This window comes from Salvelinus sp. IW2-2015, linkage group LG13 (genome assembly GCF_002910315.2).
Source record: "Salvelinus sp. IW2-2015 linkage group LG13, ASM291031v2, whole genome shotgun sequence".
NCBI lineage: Eukaryota > Metazoa > Chordata > Actinopteri > Salmoniformes > Salmonidae > Salvelinus > Salvelinus sp. IW2-2015.
In genome coordinates this window covers 46,659,430-46,675,125 of record NC_036853.1, presented here as the reverse complement: position 1 = coordinate 46,675,125, position 15,696 = coordinate 46,659,430, and the positions used below count along the sequence as shown (strand labels likewise).

General features: G+C 44.9%; 1 pseudogene; it reads right to left on the bottom strand.

The window, feature by feature from the left end:
* Window positions 1-8,515: 8,515 nt before the first annotated feature.
* LOC112081208 (zinc finger protein Xfin-like) overlaps window positions 8,516-15,696 on the bottom strand; it is a 76,637-nt pseudogene continuing 69,456 nt past the window's right edge.

Here is a 15,696-nt window from a genome sequence, read left to right as displayed (position 1 = left end):
TATGTAATCAAAACAATCACAAAGGATTCATAAAGGTCAWATTACCTGACAGATGATATCTCATAGAACAAAATGTAAAATATCTCCAAAACTTATCAACCTCAGACCATATTTTCACCTTTTATCCCAAAACCCCATTCCCCCCCCCCCATAGGAATGGCTGAACGAACCAGAGGTAACTATTTTCAGTTTTTTAGGACTACAAGCTGGTGAGCTCTATTACCATCCTAAACAAAGGGGTTGTTCCATTTGATTTCAATCACTTGTTGACTACACCCCTTTTGATTGAATATAACTTACCATACATATTTGCCCAAGTGGTCAGAAAGTGACTTTTTGGACCTGAATGCCAGAACATTCAGGAGATAGAGATGCTCAAAGTTGACCCATTTTGCTRCCCCCACCCTGGGACATCCATGTCTTCATCACTAGAAAATATTAACGGTTGACGCCTCTAGCACTGGTTCGATTCCAGGCTGTATCACATCCGGCCGTGATTGGGAGTCCCATAGGGTGGTGCACAATTGGCCCAGCGTCGTTAGGGTTTGGCCGGGGTAAGCCGTCATTGTAAATAAGAATTTGTTCTTAACTGACTTGCCTAGTTAAATTAAATAATCTCAAGCCACACTGCCACAATTTCTTCCCCTTGTGGACACTCCTATGTCTGATAAGGTTACTCAGGAAGGAGAAGATCTTTTAAATGCAGCTTACACTTGAAGGGCCTCTCCACGTTGTGAATGACACCAGAGGAGGTAGAGGCAGGAGCCACCACCCTCCGGTGGTTAGTCTTTGAGCTCCCTCCTTGACCTCTAGTCATTGTTTGGGTGTTGTTGGGATTGTGTGCTTTGTTATAGGCTAGGTACCTCTCATGGTGAACGCTCATCCTGACCCTGTCTGTATTGGTGAGGTAGCTGAGGAAGGCTAGACCCAGGCCCAGGCCTTCTATTAACCCAGTCACCAGACATTAGATGAGATCCTGAAGGAGAAGACAGACTTGCTGATAGACTACCACCAGGGGGGTCTCCCACCACACTCTGTGAAGGCTGAAGCCCAGAGTGACCTGTTCTGTTCATCATGGATACTGTGGTGTTTGTATCATATAGATAGACCCTCCTGTTCCTATCAGCRCCAGGCCCTGCTTCATCCCTGRACTGAGACTGTGAAGAGAAGGGTCTGGGCTGCAGACMMGATCCCTGACTGGAACCTCTGTCCTGGCGGTCATCAGAGAGACCGAGGTTGTTCAGTCCACCTGTCCACTGGTTGTGTTCTGTGTGGTGGTTGTGGTGGAGTCTCTGTCCCTCGCGGTTGGGTCCTGGTTTGTGACCAGCCACCTCAGAGGTCCAGTCTCTCCSAGTAGTAACACTGGATATCAGCAGATCCTCATGGACTGCAAACTGTAAACACAAATTGTACAGAAAAGCATAAAGGATTATATAAGAAACTCTGCTCTACACACAAACATGATATTATAAAATGTTAACCACACTCAAGCCCATCTCTAACACTGTGATTCAAGTACATAACATTGGAGTTTAATATAATTTTTTTTCCATATGTGTTGATTTAAGAATGCAGTATAATGTTTTGGTTCGACTGAGAGAAGGGAAACTCAGTCCCTAAAATTATCAACAACAAAAAAGTARGTTGATTTTGTATTTAATTTAAACAAAATAGTCATACACTCACATAACGTGAAGTACAGTACTTTTATTGCACAAAATGATACGTGACAAGAATAACTTTTCTCACTATGGTAACACTATTTTCTGTAAATCTGGTACCCTCGCTTTGATAAAATTAGTTTTAGGATACTTTGGAAAAGGTTCAACATTACATTACACACAGCTTCACTAATTAATGTCAAGTAAACATGAATTAAGGCACTATCATTATCTGACTATAAAACACCAGTATCAATCTAAAGAGCCACAGTTTGTCACTCTTCATCAGTGAAGCATCTTTACAGACACCATCACACCAACCATCACCATATAATCTACTCTGTCTCATCATACTCATTKTTTCCTCAGTTCACCTCATCCAGTTTCCTACTACATCCAAAACCAACAGAATTAACTACAAACAAACTAGCTAGTACTACATTACATGTCACTATACTCTGTACATGGGCTTTGTGCATTTTCTGCTGGTGTATCCTGAGGTAGCTCCTCTCTGAGAACCTCTTCCRGCAGTGAGTACAAGTAAACGACCTCTCTCCCGTGTGGACCTTCGGGGGCATCATCACCTGGTGCTGAACCTCTTCTCACACTGGGGCCAGCTGTAGGATTTCCCCCCTGTGTGGACCCTCTGGTGCCTCTTCAGGTTGGACAAGTGGGAGAAACTAGCCTGGCACAGGTGGCAGCCAATTCGCTTCTCTTTGGTGCTGCCACCTTCAATGATTCCGTGTCTACTACTGTTATTTGTCAAAGGGCTTGTGTAGCTACTTAGCGTTGAGGCACTGGCATTGTCTGAGGTCTGGTTTAACATGAGGAGASTGTGAGGAGYATGAAGGCCAGAGAGTGTCTGTGTTGTCGCAGGGTCCATGTTCCAGTTGATAGATCCTATAGAAGGCAGGCTGAAGGAAGCACCTGTTATGGGTTAAACCTCTTCCTGCAGATGGTTGGCGGGAAGCTAAGATGCTCCCCCATCTTTAGTCCACTCAGCAGGTCAATGTTCTCTGGTCCATCTTCTATTMTCTCKTCTTTGACRAGCAGCAGATCAGGCTTCCCATCCTCCATGTCTACTGACTGTAAGAGATACAGAGTGAGAGGATGTTGGATCAAGAAATCTGATATGAGCACCCTGCTATGGAGCATCTTCTGATTGGGCAATGAGGGACTGCTATGAGTACGATGCAAACATGTTAGTTGATTTGATACTATTCAAACGTGTTAGTTGATTTGATACTATTCAAATGTGTTAGTTGATTTGATACTATTCAAACATGTTAGTTGATTTGATTACTTGACACTTTAATGGTTTGATCATTCAAAGACATGGTCCCACACTTAATGCAAAATGATTCAAGACCTGGGCCCGTAGCCACAAAGAGTCTCTGAGTAGAAGTCCTGATCGAGGAACAGGTCTCCACCTGTCTAGATGATCAAAAAACGAATGAAGCAACACCTTATGGCATGACGCCTACCTCATGTGACCTACTTGTTGTGTGTATGTACTGAACATGTATGTGTAACTGATAGATGCACACACATACATTACATGTTAATGTTTTTAAATGTATGTAAATTGTAGTCTTTTTCGTTATGGGCTCCCGAGTGGCACAGCGGTCTAAGGCACTGCATCTCCGTGCTTGAGGCGTCACTACAGACACCCTGGTTCGATTCCAGGCTGTATCACAACAGGCCATGATTAGGAGTCCCATAGGGCGGCGCACAATTGGCCCAGCGTCATCCGGTGTAGGCCATCATTGTAAATMAGAWTTTGTTCTTAACTGACTTTCCTGGTTAAATAATTGTTTTTTTTTAAGTGTCGGATCCCATTAAGATTACATGTCGCGCATTGGCGTCGGCTAATGGGGATCATCTCAGTGAGACTGTGTGTAGTCCTGTGCTGCTCAGCTGGTTCCTCTGGGTTCAGGAGGAGGTTTAGTTTGYTTGTTTTCCATGACCATGGTCCCCTCAGGGTTCCCCAGACCCTCCTCACACCCCTCCTCCTTCACCAGCAGCACCTCTGGACCCTCCTCCTGGAAGAGACAGGTGATACAGATTACACAGACATACATTCCCTCAGGTACGTACACACACACACACACACAGAGATAATAAACACACTTTCAACATGGAGTGTTTAACCATCCCCATTATAGATTAAATGGGGCTTGTTTGAACAATTGTCATAGTTTGTATAGTTCCTTACTCATAATGATTAATTTGTGTGTACCCCTTTAAGAATAAATKAATTAATGTAGCTCTGGTAAAATAGGTCTTTAGTTTTTAATGGTTTGAGCTGGAGTCGGTGAAACCACCGACACAAAGCCATGCTCCGTTTGTTTCTATGGCAGAGGCTCTGGTAGAGCTAAGCCTAATTATCAGACTTGCCTGTGCTAATAATGGTTCTCGCAATTACTTTGCTCATGAATGATTCAAATATAACAGCCTGACCACACTGGACTTGAAACAACGATGCTGATGTAACTATGTYCCATTCAAAATATTATCTGAGCAGCACTGGTGCCCTCAAGTCAAAATTACATTTGCATTCCACAGGTCACGTTTATAAGTGAGTGTTCCATTATTTTTTCAAGATTAGGAAAAGTTTTGGGGCACACCTGAGGGTTCCTCAAGGCACACCAGTTGAAAACCACTGCTCTGGACTGCAAGGCAGGGGAACCCTAACCATATTTTCATCCCTGTCCAATGGGAGAACATAGTTCCAGGGCTCACTGTGAAACCCTCTCAGACCTTTTTAGGTTCTGAGATGTGTTTTTCCTCTACATGGCAAAGGAGACTTGGATCTGTTATGGAGAACCCTCTCCATTTAACTAGAGATCAGTCAATATAATAATTATTTACTTTACTTTCTGGGTCTTAGAGAAGAAGGGGGACGGGACGGCTCCCTCACCTGGCGCCAGAGCCCCAAACAGCTATCTGGTACTCTCTAGTCCACAAAGCTTCAGATTTTCCTCGTTCTGAATTTACTGCGATTGGTTCACGCAACCGTGCCACTGCCTGCTCTGCCTACCCATTTTACGGGAGTTAGTGGCTGAGGATATACACTACATGACCAAAAGTATGTGGACACCTGCTCGTAGAACATCTCCTTCCAAAATTATGGGCATTAATATGGAGTTGGTCCCCCTTTGCTGCTATATCAGCCTCCACTCTTCTTGGAAGGCTTTCCACTACATGTTAGAACATTGCAGCGGGGACTTGCTTCCATTCAGCCACAAGAGCATTAGGGAGGTTGGGCACTGATGTTAGCCGATTAGGCCTGGCTTGCAGTCGGCGTTCCAATTCATCCCAAAGTTGTTCGATGGGGTTCAGGTTAGGGCTCTGTGCAGGCCAGTCAAGTTCTTCCYCACCGTGCAGGTAGCATTTTCCTGGCAATTCACAAAACTGAGATTCATTTGTCTGACTTTCCACTGCTCCAGAGTCTAATGGCGGCCATCTTTACACCACTCCAGCTGACGCTTGGCATTGCGCATGGTGATCTTAAGCTTGTGTGTGGCTGCTCACGTTGCTTCCAGAGGCAGTTTGGAACTCGGTAGTGAGTGTTGCAACCGAGGACAGACATGCTACGGCCATTAGCAGTCGGCAGTCCCGTTCTGTGAGCTTGTGTTGCCTACCACTTTGCGGCTGAGCCGTTGTTTCTCCTAGACATTTCCACTTCACAATAAAAGCACTTCAAATTGGCCGGGCAGCTCTAGCAGGGCAGAAAGTTGAAAGTCACGTTGAAAGTCACTGAGCTCTTCAGTAAGGCCATTCTACTGCCAATGTTTGTCTATGGAGATTGCATGGCTGTGTGCTCGATTTTATACACCTGTCAGCAACGGGTATTGCTGAAATAGCCAAATCCACTAATTTGAAGAGGTGTCTACATACATTATATATGCAAAAGTATCTTTGCTCTTGACAACCCTCCTCCATGGAGCAGGGCCAAGAAATAGCAGTTACTTAGCTGTCCTACCGCCCAGGATTAGGAATACTGCGCTGCAGTCGTTTCCTTTTTCCTCTTGACAACCCTCCTCCATGGAGCAGGGCCAAGACATACCAGTTACTTAGCAGTCGTTTCCTTTTTCCTCCGGCTATACTGCCTGACGTTGTAGGTCAGCCGCTGGCTGCTCTGTCCTGGGTAAGCCTGCTTCCCGCATCTATCCYGACTGACWTGCTGCAGCCTGGTAGAAGCAATGACCCTGTGAGGGCCCTGGGAGACCCCATCCCCAAACCGGTGACCACGCCATTTGGGGTAAGAGAGCTGACACACCCATGAAAATAGGGTGATGTTGTATGCTTTTCCTCCTATGTTGCCTACCCTCCTTTTCCCGTATAAACGGAGCAAGGTAATASTGCCTCCCCCTCATCTTCGAGCCCCTCGATGACCAGTGACTTTCCGGTCGGGGGCTACACCCTGCTCACGACCAGTCCTGGCACCTGTCGTCATGCAGGGTTTTTACCAAAGAGATCAAAGCAATTTRCTTACCTCACCCAGATGCTTTAGCCCTCAGGGCAGAGCCAGTAATATATATTTTTTTTTTAAAGGAAGTAAGTGCCAGCTCCCTTATGCACGCTCTCTGTTTTACAGTTGTTGAGTTTAGTGGTATGACTATCTGTTTAGTGGTATGACTAAACAGATTGTTCCTTCCTACACTCTGTTTCCCATGGTCTTATGTTCCCTGCAGGACTTTTCAAGGATGGAGAGATGGTTTGTTAAGGTCCTCTAGTCGCTTTTCTCGGCTAGCCAAGGTACGAACAGTAATAGAGTTTATCCATAACTGTTATGTCGTTTCTAYGGGGGCACGTTGCTAACTCACAGTCTCTAAGCCTTTAGGTCATCTTGGGACATGTCTATTGTGTTMAAGATACTTTCTGGTGTCCCTAAGKGAGTGTGTGGACTGTGCTCTACCAGCCACTGTTTGCGCCTGCAGAATGCCCAGGGTCTTTCAGGTTAACGTACTGTACTTAACCCCATTCTTTGGCCTAGGTCGACATTTTCTCATTGTCGACACCTTGGAGCCTATGGCTTTTCGCCTGTCACCTTCCCCAGAAGGGCGTCCCCATCATTGTCCAGTATGCGCATTGCGCATCTTCTCGGATTGAACGAGAGCTCAGGCAAGGGTGTTATGCTTTTCYCTCATTGGGCTTGCCACCCTCGAAAGGTCTCTCTTCAACGGTATCCTGCCGGGACTATTATATTGATTTATAATGGTGAGGGTGACAGTCATTGGAGGGGCCCAAAAGGGGCCTCTCATACAGAGAAGTTTACCTTTTAGTCACTGTTTTTGGGACATCATTYAACTTAGATTTTGTGCATCACTTATTGGGCTTCCCCTCACTTTATGAGMTTTTTCCAGACTGGTTGTTCTTGCATTTTCTTGGTGCGTACTCCCTTAGTTTCGGAGCCTCTGAGGGTTGCTGATGTTAGGACTACCCTGGCTGGGCCTCCCGAGTGGWGCAGTGGTCTAAGGCACTGCATCACAGTGCTAGCTGTGCCACTAGAGATTCTGGGTTCGAGTCCAGGCTCTGTCGCAGCCGGCCGRGACCGGGAGACCCATAGGGCGGCGCACAATTGGCCCAGCGRRSTCCGGGTTAGGGGAGGGTTTGGCCGGCAGGGATGTCCTTGTCCCATCGCACACTAGCAACTCCTGTGGCGGGCAGGGCGCAGTGCATGCTGACGTGGTCGCCAGGTGTACAGTGTTTCCTCCGACACATTGGTGCTGCTGGCTTCCAGGTTAAGCGGGCATTGTGTCAAGAAGCAGTGCGGCTTGGTTGGGTTGTGTTTCGGAGGACGCACGGCTCTCGAACTTTGCCTCTCCCGAATCCGTACGGGAGTTGCAGCGATGAGACAAGACTGTAACTACCAATTGGATACCATGAAATTGGGGAGAAAAAGGGGTAAAAAATTCAACAACAAAAAAAAGGACTACCCTGGCCTCAGAAAGCATGTTTTGCCATATGGGAGTTGACCATAGGAGATACATGAAACAAGTATTTGAAAGAGAAAGTAAGGTTACTTTCATAACCCTGCTTCCCTGATAATATGAGTAAGATGTAATATCGCATTTCCCTGCTCGCAAAGGCAGAAGAGAAGCATGCTTGTGAATGACCCAAGGGTGGGAGAGTGGCTCCTTATAAAGGAGGTTAGGGCCTCACCTTATTCGCCACTATACCTGTCTGTCTCCAATAGACGCTTTTGATAGGTCCTTCCAAGAGTATTGGTGATCCTGACGAATCCCCATATGTGATATCGAAACAAGTATTTSAAAGAGAACCGGGGTTATGAAAGTAACSTTAAGTTAAYACTCYCTGTCGGTGTATGCAGAATAGGGTGAGGTCAGATGTGATGTGTAAWMGGAATTTTAATGTTTGTGCTTTTCATATAACACATTTCTGTATTCTATTCATGTGCTGTTCTATAAACCAATTTCTGTGCTCATGCAAGTGGTTGACTGAACAAATCCTCCTCTTATCAGGAGTTGCAATTTGGCAGTACACCCAGACCTTGTTTTGAGAACAAACTAAAGATATCTCAGTTTCAAGGTCGCAGCTTAGAGAGAAGCTTCGTGAGGTGTTGGTCTGTCACATTATGAAACAAAACAGTAATGATTAATTAATTATGCTAAATCATGCTAATATAACTTGTCTGTGTATAACCGTATATAAGACAACTGCTGGGTCTGCCCAGGGAGAGCTCCTGATTGACATGTGTACTATGGTTCATTGAGTTGGTTGAAACCTCTCCAGCGCGCTGACAACAAACAATGATTCATTTGGTGTCCCGGTGTAAAAAAAAATCCACAAAAGATGTATAATAAACACAGTCTCAATGAGTCTTAGAATGAAAAGTTCCATTTTGTGTTTATTTAACATAAACAAGTTAAATACAACATATGAAAACTACACAACTCCATGAACTTGATAAACTGCATAAATTCTCATTAAAAGTGTCTTGGGAAAAAATAAAGTAGTTGAATGGAAGAAAATYAAATAGGCATTTGAGAACATCATATAGCCTTCACAGTACAAACACAATATGTAACAGACTGAGGCCGAGCTCCCCGTCATCCAGGACCTCTGTATCAAGCGGTGTCAGAAGAAGGCCCAAAATATGAAAGATGGTGCCGTACTGTACTGTATGATTGCCGTCTTGCAAGCTCCAACTTRCACTTTGCTATTTTGTGATTCTTTTGGCGTTAATTGTTACATTTTTACACTAAATGTATTCACTATCYTTTCTTATGATTGACAAGAACTTTTGAACATCAGATTGGCAGTTATTAACCTCAATTCCGGACTTCGACTCATCTGCCCAGGGCTCTTTGTGTACCTAAGACCCAATCTTCGGGCTKGAGGCATGAGAGCGGGCMCCCTGGTGAGACTAAGGCYAAGGGAWAACCGGCCACCACTTCCCTCAATTCTATTGGCCAGTCACTTGATAATAAGATGGATGAACTCCGATCATGGATTTGCTACCAACGGAACTCTCGTAACTGCAATATTCTCTTTTTCTGAAACATGGCTTTCGGACAAGATATTCCCCATARCCAACTTCTACCAACACTTGTCCTTTGCCACTCATGGCGATAAAGTCCTAGACCACTGTTACTCAACCCACAAGCAAGCGTACAAGGCCCTCCCTCYTCTCCCCTTCTGCAAATCAGATGATAACTATGCTCCTGCTTCCTGTTTACAAACAGAAGCTAAAACAGGAKGTACCTGTGATGCGCTCTGTAGATTTTCCCAGTCAGAGGAATAAGGCAACCCCACAGAGTTACACACACTAAATAACTTTTATTTCCAGAGGACATATGAGATGGATGTGCTTTTCTGTCCCTGCAATACATCACTCTTGTCCACTTGAAGAGATACTAAGGAGACTCTGACCTGAGCAGGCAGAAGGACTGTCAGGTGTCCTGCCCCCTAGCAACCTATCGGTGGCCTGGTAGCAGAAGTCACTGGGAGTTWGGGGAGACAGTTTATGATCCCTAAGTCTCTCTGGCACAGTCTGGGGGATGGGGTGGAGTTATAAAACTCACAGGCAGGGAAATCTGTAACAGCCACCACTAAATATGGGTAACATATTTACAGAAAGAAGGATTGAGGAGTGTCAACAAAGTCAGCTGGGAGCCCTCCTCGACCAGCTATGTTCCGCCGTCCCCATGTCGCCCTGTCAGTYGCAAGTAAGGAGTGCTTACTTAATTTGCTTAGCCCCACAAGGAGACTCTATGACTGTTGTGGCGCTTTAATGACTTGTGATTGGCCAACAAGCTACATCCGCCACTCTGCATAGGCTATTCCAGTTGAGAACATACTATTAACTTTTTATCCACAATCTCTGTCCATCGCAGTTATAATCGACTGTGAAGCCATTAGGCCTATGTATTCGTTCGGGTTCACAGTGCAGACCGAACCGAGGTGTACGAATACAATACCATTACAGCCCTACTGGATTGTATTGATGCCGTTTTACGGGCTCCTGACCAATTGCGCTATTTTGTGTTTTTCTTTTAGCTGACCTTACCTTTTTTAGTACATAATGTTTCTGCCATTATTTCTTATGATCGAAAATAGTTTTCTGGACATCAGAACAGRGATCACTAACCTTGATTTTGATGAAGATTTCTACTTCAATGAGTCGGCGGCACGGGACATATTGCTTACCCCTGACCAGGCCATAATCCCAGAGACTCAGAGGAGAAAGAGGCGGCGGCGTAAGCCAGGCTGACTTGCAGGCACCCTGATGAAACTGCGTCGCCGAGTGAATAAACCGCATCTACTCTCTGTTCTATTGGCGAACGTACAATCACTGYAGTACAAACTGGARGAGCTCTGTTCGAGACRATCCTATCAACGGGACCTGAAGAACTGTAATATCCTATGTTTCTCTGAGTCCTGGCTGAACAAGGACATGGATAATATACATCTGGCTGGTTTTTCTATGCATCAGCAGGACAGAACGGCAGCTTCGGGTAAACTCAGGGGGGAGGTGTGTCTTTGTTAACAACAGCTGGTGCGTGATCTCTAATATTAAAGAAGTCTCAAGATTCTGCTCGCCTGAGTTAGAATACCTCATAAGCTGTAGAACATACTATTTACTAAGAGAATTTCCATCTATATTTTTCGTAGCTGTCTATTCAACAGCACAAACCGATGCAAACTGTATAGGGCCATAAGCAAACAAGAAAATGCTCATCCAGAAGCGGCGCTCCTAGTGGCCGGTGATTTTAATGCAGTGAAACTGAAATCCGTTTTACCTAATGAAACTGGAGGTGAAAAAAACTCTAGATTAGCTTTACTCCACACACAGAAACACAAAGCTCTACCTCACCCTCCATTTGGCAAATCTGACCATAACTCTATCCTCCTGATACCTGCACACAAGCAAAAACTCAAACGGGAACTACAAGTGCAAGTGGTCCGGGAAGTGGTACGATGAAGGGCATGCTAACCTACAGGACTGTTTGAAGAGTTTACCACATTGATCACCAGCTTCATAAATAAGTGCATCGACGACGTCATCCCCACAGTGACCGTACGTACATATCCCAACCAGAAGGGTAGGTAACAACACATCCGCCACACTGATCTCAACACGGGGGCACCTCAGGGGTGCATGCTTAGTCCCCTCCTTTACTCCCTGTTCACCCACAACTTCAACACCCTCATTAAGTTTGCTGACGACACGACGGTGGTACACCTGATCACCGATGAGGCAGCCTATAGGGAGGAGGTCATAGACCTTGCAGTGTCGTGCCAGGACAACAACTTCTCCCTCAACGTCGGCAAGACAAAGGAGCTGATCGTGGACTACAGGAAACGGATTGCCGAGCAAGCCCCGATTCACGTCGACGGGGCTGTAGTGGAGCAGGTCGAGAGCTTCAAGTTCCTCGGTGTCCAAATCACTAAGGATCTATCATGGTCCAAACACACCAACAGTTGTGAAGAGGGCACGACAATGCCTCTTCACCCTCAGGAGGCTGAAAAGATTTGGCATGGACCCCTCAGATCCTCAAAGTTCTACAGCTGCACCATTGAGAGCATCTTGACTGGCTGCCTCACCGCTTGGTATGGCAATGGGTATTATGTTTTTAGAAATGTTTACAAATTTTAGAAAAATMTWAAGTTTAAATGTCTTGAGTCAATAAGTATTCAACCATTTTGTTATMGCAAGCCTAAATAAGTTCAGGACAAAAAATGTGCTTAACAAGTCACATAATACYGACACTGTGTGTGGACACTTTGTGCAATAATAGTGTTTAACATGATTTTTAAATTACTACCCCATCTCTGTGCCCCACACATAATTATCTGTAAGGCCTAGTACCTAACTATATGTACATAGCTACTTCAATTACCTCGTACKCCTGCACATCGACTCGGTGCTGGTACTCCCTGTATTTAGCCATGTTATTTTACTCGTTATTGTTATTCTCTGTCTATTTTTTACTCTTATTACTTTAAAAAAAAATCATCTTTAACTCTGCATTGTTGGAAAAGGATCCGTAAGTATTTCACTGTTAGTCTACACCTGTTGTTTACGAAGCATGTGACAAATACAATTTGATTTGACTTTTTAGGCTTAAATATGCCTTATATATGTCAGACAATTTCTGGATGCAATATTCTACCCAGGAATATTCAACACTGATTCTGTTACTGTCGTTATTCCAAACGCATCTGTCGATCTTTTCTGCAGACAACAATGAAAATGTATCTTAGTCTTAATGCAGGGTTTGATCTAAACGTCAGAAGCTATCGAGTGGAATGGTTACTTTCTATGCTCTATAGTGGAATGTTTTTTCTGCTGGTGTATGCTGAGGTAGCTCAGTGTGTACAAGCAAACAGCTTTTCTCCCGTGTGGACCTTCAGGTGCATCTTCAGCTGGTCCTGGCGGGAGAACCTCTTCTCACAGTGGAGGCAGCTGTAGGGTTTCTCCCCTGTGTGGACCCTCTGGTGCCTCTTCAGGTGGCCAGCCTGGGCGAAGCGCATATTACACTGGGTACAGCTGAAGGGTTTCACCCCTGTATGGACCCTCTGGTGCCTCTTCAGGTCACCAGCCTGGACYAAGCGCATATGACACTGGGTACACCTGAAGCGTTTCTCCCCTGTGTGGATCCTCTGGTGGATCTTCACTTTCTGGGGGCAGCTGAAGCCTTTGTTACAGAACATGCAGAGGAACCGTTTCTCTTTAACATTGCCTGATGTGGCTGCCCCTCCCTGAGCCTGGGCTSTYGCCCTGTCATTTGAGGTCAATACCTGATCAAAAAGGCAGTTGTGTGAATCGGAAGGCCCCATCGATGTGGACACGAGGTCGCGATCTCTGAGCGCGKTTAAAGGGGAGTGAGTTGTGACATTTGGATTAGTTTCTAAGCATTCCCTGTAATCTAAGAAATCTCTTCCCTGTGAGTGTCCATCTCTTAGGTCACCATCTACATTCCATGTGGGAGGAACGTCGCCCTCCACTTTCACAGTCACCTCATCTACGACCAGACCTTCCCCTTTCTTATCTAGGCACCCTTTAGAGTARACACTACTACTGTASSGGTTCCAGTCSRCTCTAGACAGATCAGTCTGTGTCTCTAAACCCAAYGGCATGTTGTCAGGGTCCATCTCTGTAGTGTAAGAACAAGACGGATCGTTGCCAGTCTGTAACGCGTCAGCTGAGACCTGATGGGAATGAACTGTCCTCGGGCTTGGGTTACCGTAAAGTAAATACTCTGAACTGGGAGCAGGAGGACAGCCCAGTGGTCCCAGCCCCAGTCTCTCTGGGTCTGATCTGTGGTCAGATCCTGTGTGTAAGAGCCTTTGTGTCACAGTTAAAGTCTCTGTGTCTGTCTCTGACTTGACGATGGCGTTCAGCGTTCCATTGACCTCTGTGATGATGCGTCGGGTCCTGGGCTGCACGGCGGTCGCGTGGTCCCCCGTGGRWACAYGGGGCGCCACTCCAGCCGCTGTTCCAGTTTGGATGTCTCTGCTGTGTTGTGGGTCCTCTCCTTCAGTCCTCTCCWGCTTGACCAGAGACGATCCTCCAGAACCTGCCGCCACAACATCTGCAGACTGACACAAAAAGAGAGGAGGTTATTACAGGTACATGAGTTGAATTGGATAACATCACAGGGAAGTCGCACAAGCTCCGTTATGACCGATAAATGAGGATGTACCACAGAGATAGATAGAGGACTCTAGTGCCCAAAATCCTGTTTTAGCATGGGCAAAGCTATTGAGGACGTACACCGTTTTGAAGCAGTCAACACGGTGGGACAAGGAAGGATCACATACTTCTTTTCAGGTCATCAGGAAGGATCTTTGATCAGCAAATMAATTATACTCGTGAGTAAACATTCCATAAGTGCAGGTGGCAGTAAATCGTCAACATTAACTTAATACCTGTTCAAACAACACACTATCTGGCAGTGTGCACTAGAGGTTGACCGATTAATCAGGGCCGATTTCAAGTTTTCATAACAATCGGTAATCGTTGTTTTTGGARGCTGATTATGGCCGATTACATTGCAATCCACGAGGAAACTGCGTGGCAGGCTGACCATCTGTTACGCGAGTGCAGCATCAAAAGGACCTGGTGGCTGCAAGGAGCCAAGGTAAGTTGCTAGCTAGCATTAAACTTYTCTTATAAAAAAAAATCTATCTTAAKATAATCACTAGTTAACTACACATGGCTGATGATATTACTAGTTTCACTAGCTTGTCCTGCGTTGCATATAATCAATGCGGTGCCTGTTAATTTATCATCGAATCACAGCCTACTTCAACTTCACCAAAGGGGTGATGATTTAATAAAAGCGCATTCGCAAAAAAAGCACAATCGTTGCACCAATGTACATAACCATAAACATCAATGCCTTTCTTAAAATCAATACACAAGTATATATTTTTAAACCTGAATATTTAGTTAAAAGAAATTAATGTTAGCAGGCAATATTAACTAGGGAAATTGTGTCACTTCTCTTGGGTTCAGTGCAAGCAGAGTCAGGGTATATGCAGCAGTTTGGGCCGCCTGGCTCGTTGCGAACTGTGTGAAGACCATTTCTTCCTAACGAAGACCGTAATTAATTTGCCAGAATTTTCCATAATTACAACATAACATTGAAGTTTGTGCAATGTAACAGCAATATTTAGACTTAGGGTTGCCACCCGTTCGATAAAATACGTGCTGGGCCTTCTAAGGAGTTTGCGAAGAAAAAGCCATATTGCAGCCTGGCCAATAAAAAGAAAAGAGATTGAGATGGCAAAAGAACAGACACTCGGACCAGAGAACTCGGCCTAGAAGGCAGCATCCTGAGAGTCGACTGCTTCACTGTTGACGTTGAGACTGGTGTTTTTGCAGGTACTATTTAATGAAAGTTGCCAGTTGAGACTTGGGAGGCGTCTGTTCTCCCAACTAGACACTTCTAATTACTTGTCCTGCTCGTTGCTCAGTTGCGTACCGGCTCCCACTCTTTCTATTCTGGTTAGATAATGCAAACACAGTTTTGGAGAAAAGTAAAAGTGCAATATGTGCCATGTAAAAAAGCTAACGTTTAAGTTCCTTGCTCAGACATGAGAACATATAAAAGCTGGTGGTTCCTTTTAACGTGAGTCTTCATATTCCCAGTTAAGAAGTTTTAGGTTGTAGGTATTATAGGATTATAGGACTATTCTCTCTATACCATTTATATTTCATATACCTCTTTGACTATTGGATTTTTATAGGCACTATAGTATTGCCCTAATCTCAGGAGTTATGTGGCTTGAAATCATAACAGCGCTGTGCTTCAAGCATTGCTGAGAGCTGCTGGCAACGCAGTAAAGTGCTGTTTGAATGAATGCTTTATGAGCCTGTTGCTGCCTACACCGCTCAGTCAGACTGCTCTATCAATAATAAATCATAGACTCAATTATAATATAATAAACACACAGAATGCGAGCCTTAGGTCATTAATATGGTCAAATCTGGAAAACTATCATTTCGAAAACAAAAAACGTTTATCTTTCAGTGGAATATGGAACCGTTACGTTTTTA